Here is a 5,686-nt window from a genome sequence, read left to right as displayed (position 1 = left end):
AAAGAAGATTGATTTTTTTTCTTTCTTTGCAGTGGATTACATGGATTGATTTTTTTTAATATTGATCCAATTTTGCATACTTGAAGTAAATTTTGTCATGGTGTATAATTCTTTTAATATATATTTAGATTTGATTTGCTAATATTTTGCTGGGGATTTTTGTGTTTACATTTATAAGTCATGTTGGTCTGGGTTGTTTTTTGTTTTGTTTTGTTTTATATCAGGGTAATGCTAGCCTCATAAGATGAAGTGATAAGCATTTCCTCCCCTTCTGTTTTCAAGAAGAAATTGTGTAAAACTGTTAAATTTTCTTTAAATGTTCAATGGAATTCACCATTGAAACTTTCTGGGCCTAGAAAATTCCTTTTTGGGAGCTTTTAAATTATAGTTGAATATCTTTATTAGTTACAAGACCTAATAAATAGTATTTTCATTAAATATTTTTTCAAACTTCCTTATACATTTGAGCACTCAATAAATAGTTAATCAAGTGGTTTTCTCAGTGGATTTTGCAAAGACTACTTCTAAATTAAATCGGGCATCACAATAACCAATCATATAAACTAATTCTTAGTAAAATAAAAGGCTCTTGTCTACTGTGCAAAGTTTTTGTTCTGTTTTTTTGTGGTTTCTAATAGCTTTGATATTTTAGGCAAGTCAGAACTTGCCTAAACAAAAGTTTCATTAAACAAATCTTATTTATGTGTGATGTACTCTGGTATTTTCTACTGTATTGTGTATTACATTGTTTTAAAAAAAATACTGGTTTCAACTCATTAAATTGATTTCAGGACCCACTAATGGGCTACAACCTGCAACTGGAAAAACAATGATTTAAATATTCTCTCGTCTCTTCTATTTCAGATATTTACTACTAAATGTGTCCACTGCTTTTTTCTCTTGACGATAACACAAAGCTTATTAGACACCTACAGCACTATTTTACAATTCATTTTTCAAATCACTTCCAAAGTGGATTTAAGATAGTTTACAATAAATGCATACTTTATGTTTTTAAGTTAAAAGAGAAAAATGTGAAATGATGGAGAAAGTACTTTTCCACTTTTCAGGAGTAAAAATAATTATGGAAAGAAAAGTAAAGTATCAGGAAATACACGTATCAAGTAATTAGTCTAAATTACTTCTCCCTATACTTTGTTAAAAAGAGATCAGAATTTCAAAGATCAGAAGAGGTTGCTGAGAGTGGAATTGTCCAGCCATTGCAGCCCTCCTTCCATGGGGCAAAAGAAAGAGGTCTTGGACAAATGTGGGACTCCCATGGTCTGGAAGTAAAGCTAAGGTAAACAGACCATCTCCCCACCACCAGAGCCTGAGCCTGGCATATCCGCCTAGCTGGGAAAGTAGTAGCTATAAATGCTGTTTGCTGTTCTTCCTGTAACCACAAGAAAAAGACAAAATTCACTGAGAAAGACAGATTTGAATTTTTGTGACCAGAGAATGGTCTTTCCAATGTTGTCATAGGACACACTTTTCACTCTGTTTTCCCTATCACTTTGCCATACTTGTGACATTTCCTTGTCACTTTGCCCATTATTCAGGATGTGCCCATGATTCATAGTACTTCATGAGATCCAAGACAAAAAACTGTAGAATCACAGATGTGAAGATATCATGAGGTCCAATCTCCCAATTTTACAGATTCAGACAATGAGGCCCAGAGAGGTTAGGAGACTTGCTGAATGTTAAAAGAGTTCCTGGCAGAAACCCACCTACACCTGTGATCCTAGCTGTCCTTCCAAGCTGGATGTCTTGCTCTTCAGCTCTGAGCTTAAAGTAGCACAATTCAGCAGTACAGTCATTTGCCAATCTATAGGGAAGTCATTTTTGCATTCACTTCTGACAGCCTATAAATCAGAGGCAGGGAGGGAAAGAGAGTAGGTGAAAGAGAAAAGGGCTTTGGAGCCTCGTCCTTGCTTAACCATATCAGAAATTTACAGATTTCAGCCCCATCTAAAATATTAATTAGTGAGGGAATGGAACACTACAGAAAAATAGAGGTGAGCCCTCACCTAGTGTTATGGTTAATGGCCCAGCTGGGAAAAATCAAACTTCGAGTCATTGGCTAGTAATCACCTACTAATTGCAAGACACTGTGGGTGATTACATAAGCCTGCCATACTGCCTCTTGCCCTCAATCAATTTGGACGTGCTAGCAAGTACTCCTTGACCAAGTGACAGGATGTGTGAGCTCATAATAGACAGCCAGTTATCCTTGACCATAGAAACACATTTATTTTCCAGTTGCTAATTTCAACAGAGCCCAAAACATAGGCACTGTGACAACACATAACACCCCCACATTTCCAAATGCCCCTTGCCAGAAAAACCAGTGGTCTATTTTTTCATCTTCTATCATCAGATATGATGCATGTCTAGACCAGTTGACAAGCATTCTGCTGATTTAGTGACATTAAAGCCAGCACTGATAGCCTTATTGCCACTGCAAAAACTAAGACTGATGTGCACTGCAGAATACACAAGCACCACCCCTCTCACCCAACTAGCCACAGTTACAGTCTTGAAGCAGAGTTATAGATAGCTAAGACACTTTCATTTCAACTTTTTTTTTTTTAATTTTTTATTGGATTTTAGGTTTTGGGGTACATGGGCAGAGCATGCAAGACAGTTGCGTAGGAACACACATGGCAGTGTGCTTTTCTTTCCTTCTCCCCTTCACCCCATTTCAATTTTTATATCATCCTGACAGATAGGCTGTCTTATATTTTAAATCCTAAGGTGAAACAAAGGAGTAACCATGCTGGTAATCTCAATTTAGCCTTCGCTTACTTCTAATTAAGAAACAAAAATTTGGCTTCCTTCCTCTCTTTACTAGTTCAACCCAAGAGTCACTGAGCAAGCACAAGAAAGGGAAGTCACAGTGGCCTGGGCAAGAGTGATATTGGAGCAAGGTGACAGAGGCACCTAGTGGCACCTGGCGATGAAAACAGTAATGAGGATAGAGTCAGAGTAGTGTGAGTAGGCCCCTGACGTAATTGAGAGAATGGCTACCTACAGGGGCAAGCAAATAAACATACTAAGGATGATGCAACCCCAAGAAATCGAGATAGAAGTATACATGTAAAGGTATATGGGTGTATACACAGCTATGTGTGTGTGCATATATGGAAGGATAAAAATACATCTATTTCCTAATTCTGTCCACCGAGAGGGCCTGGGGAGGCAACACTCCAGTAGCAAAGGCCTACTTTGCACCTAGATCTTGGCTTCTAAATATTACCCTCCATGAAACGAACTGGCTGATCCAGACCTGGAACAGAAAAAGTACCAGATATCCTGGAAGGCCTTTTTGTGAAGAAGTGCTCTAAGAGGAGAAGATGGTGCTGTAGGACCAACTCAGGATTTCAGTTCCCAGTGTAAGCGCAGAGGGTGAGTGGACTCCGTATTTCCAGATGGATCTTTATTGCCCACAGACCTTCCCAAGTGTAGGAGCCTCAGAGGCCACCAGGGCTGTTTGGGCCAGGGCCGCAGCGCAGCAGCACTCCGTACAAAATACACTGATTTGGTTGCCCTGTTGAACTGGCAATTGGAGATTTTGGAAGGCAGATTAGCACATTCATCTGATTAAATGGGACTTAAACAGAAAGCCAGGTCAGGAGATTCCCAGGCAGCAATGTTGTTCCAGCTGGTGCAGTGAGTCACTGCACGGGAAATCACACAGATCCCAGCGCCCTTTCAGCAGGCAACTGGAACACCTGGGAGAGAGTCAACCGTTCAACTTAAAAAAAAAAAAAAAAAAGGGCTCTGAGGCAGGGAGCCGGGTGATCAGGCTCGGCAGGTCCCACCCCCACAAAAACAAACAAAACAGCAATTGGAAATGCTCGGGGTTGAGAGTTTCACAGAAAGCACAGCTGAACCCAGGATGGTGCAGCTCGGTGGGGGAAGGGTGTACACCATTACTGAGGCACTCGACCCCTACGGAGGTACTCTGCCATTGCTGAGGCAACCAGCCATAACAGAGAGAGTCTGCCACTACAGAGGCAGGCCATCATCACCATGGCAGCTCTAACCACACCCATATAAACAGGACTACAGGAAATTACACACATCAGCAGGGCAGAGCCCACAGCTACAGGGTAGAGCCCACGACAGCAGGGCGGAGACCACGGCAACAGGGCGGAGCCCATGGCAGCTCATCATAGCCACTACAGGCAGGCAGTGATTAGACTGCCTCCTTGCTGGGCAGGACAGTGCAACAGATACTCATAAATAAAGCCCTAACTCCCGGGACAGAGCACCTGAGGAAAAAAAGGGGCTTTACAAGTTCTGCTGCAGCAGACTTACACATACCTGCCTAGCAGCCCTGAATGAACAATGGAGCTCACAGCTCAGCACTTGAGCTCCTATAAAGTACAGACTGTCTCCTCAAGCAGCTCCCTGACCCGTGTATATCCAAAGAGTCACCTCACAAAGGACTGATCAGACTGACATTTGGTGGGCATCATTCAGGGACAAAGATAGCAGAATGAGAAACAGGTAGCAACCCTCACAGTTCCACAGCTGCTACAGGTGTACCCCAGGCAAGCAGGGCATGGAGTGGACCTCAGCAGTCCTACAGCAGAGGGGCCAGACTGTTAGAAGGAAAACTAAGAAACAGAAATACTTCATCATCAACAATCTAGACGTCCACTCAGAGACCCAATCGGAAAATCCGCAACTACTCAGATGACAGGTGGATAAATCCACAAAGATGGGAAGAAACCAGCGCAAAAAAAGGAAAACACCCAAAACCAGAACACCTCACCTCCTACAAAGGACCACAACTCCTCACCAGCAAGGGAAAAAAACTGGATGGAGAATGACTGTGATGAAATGACAGAATCAGACTTCAGAAGGTGGGTAATGAGAAACTTCTGTGAGCTAAAAGAACACGTTCTAACTCAATGCAAAGAAACTAGGAACCTTGAAAAAACATTTGAGGAAATGATAACAAGAATGGACAACTTAGAGAGGAATATGAGTGAACTGAAGGAGCTGAAAAACACAACACAAGAACTTCGTGAAGCATGCACAAGTTTCAACAGCCGAATTGACCAAGCAGAAGAAAGAATATCAGAAGTCGAAGATCAACTCAATGAAATAAAATGAGAAGCCAAAATTAGAGAAAAAAGTGCAAAAAGGAATGAACAAAGTCTCCAAGAAATGTGGTACTATGTGAAGAGACCTAATCTACATTTGATAAGTGTACCTGAATGTGATGAAGAGAATGAATCCAAGCTGGAAAATACTCTTCAGGATATTATCCAGGAAAATTTCCCCAACCTAGCAATGCAGGCCAATATTCAAGTCCAGGAAATATAGAGAACACCACGAAGATATTCTGCAAGAATAGCAACCCCAAGGCACATAATTGTCAGATTCACCAGGGTTGAAATGAAGGAGAAAATGCTAAGGGCAGCCAGAGAGAAAGGTTGGGTCGCCCACAAAGGGAAGCCCATCAGACTCACAGCAGATCTCTCGGCAGAAACCCTACAAGACAGAAGAGAGTGGGGGCCAATATTCAACATCCTTAAAGAAAAGAACTTTCAACCCAGAATTTCATATCCAGCCAAACTGAGCTTCAGAAGTGAAGGAAAAATAAAATCCTTTGCGAACAAGCAAGTACTCAGAGATTTTGTCACCACCAGGCCTGCTTTACAAGAGCTCC

Source organism: Callithrix jacchus, chromosome 13 (genome assembly GCF_049354715.1).
Source record: "Callithrix jacchus isolate 240 chromosome 13, calJac240_pri, whole genome shotgun sequence".
In the NCBI taxonomy this organism is placed as follows: Eukaryota; Metazoa; Chordata; class Mammalia; order Primates; family Cebidae; genus Callithrix; species Callithrix jacchus.
This window is presented reverse-complemented; position numbering follows the sequence as displayed.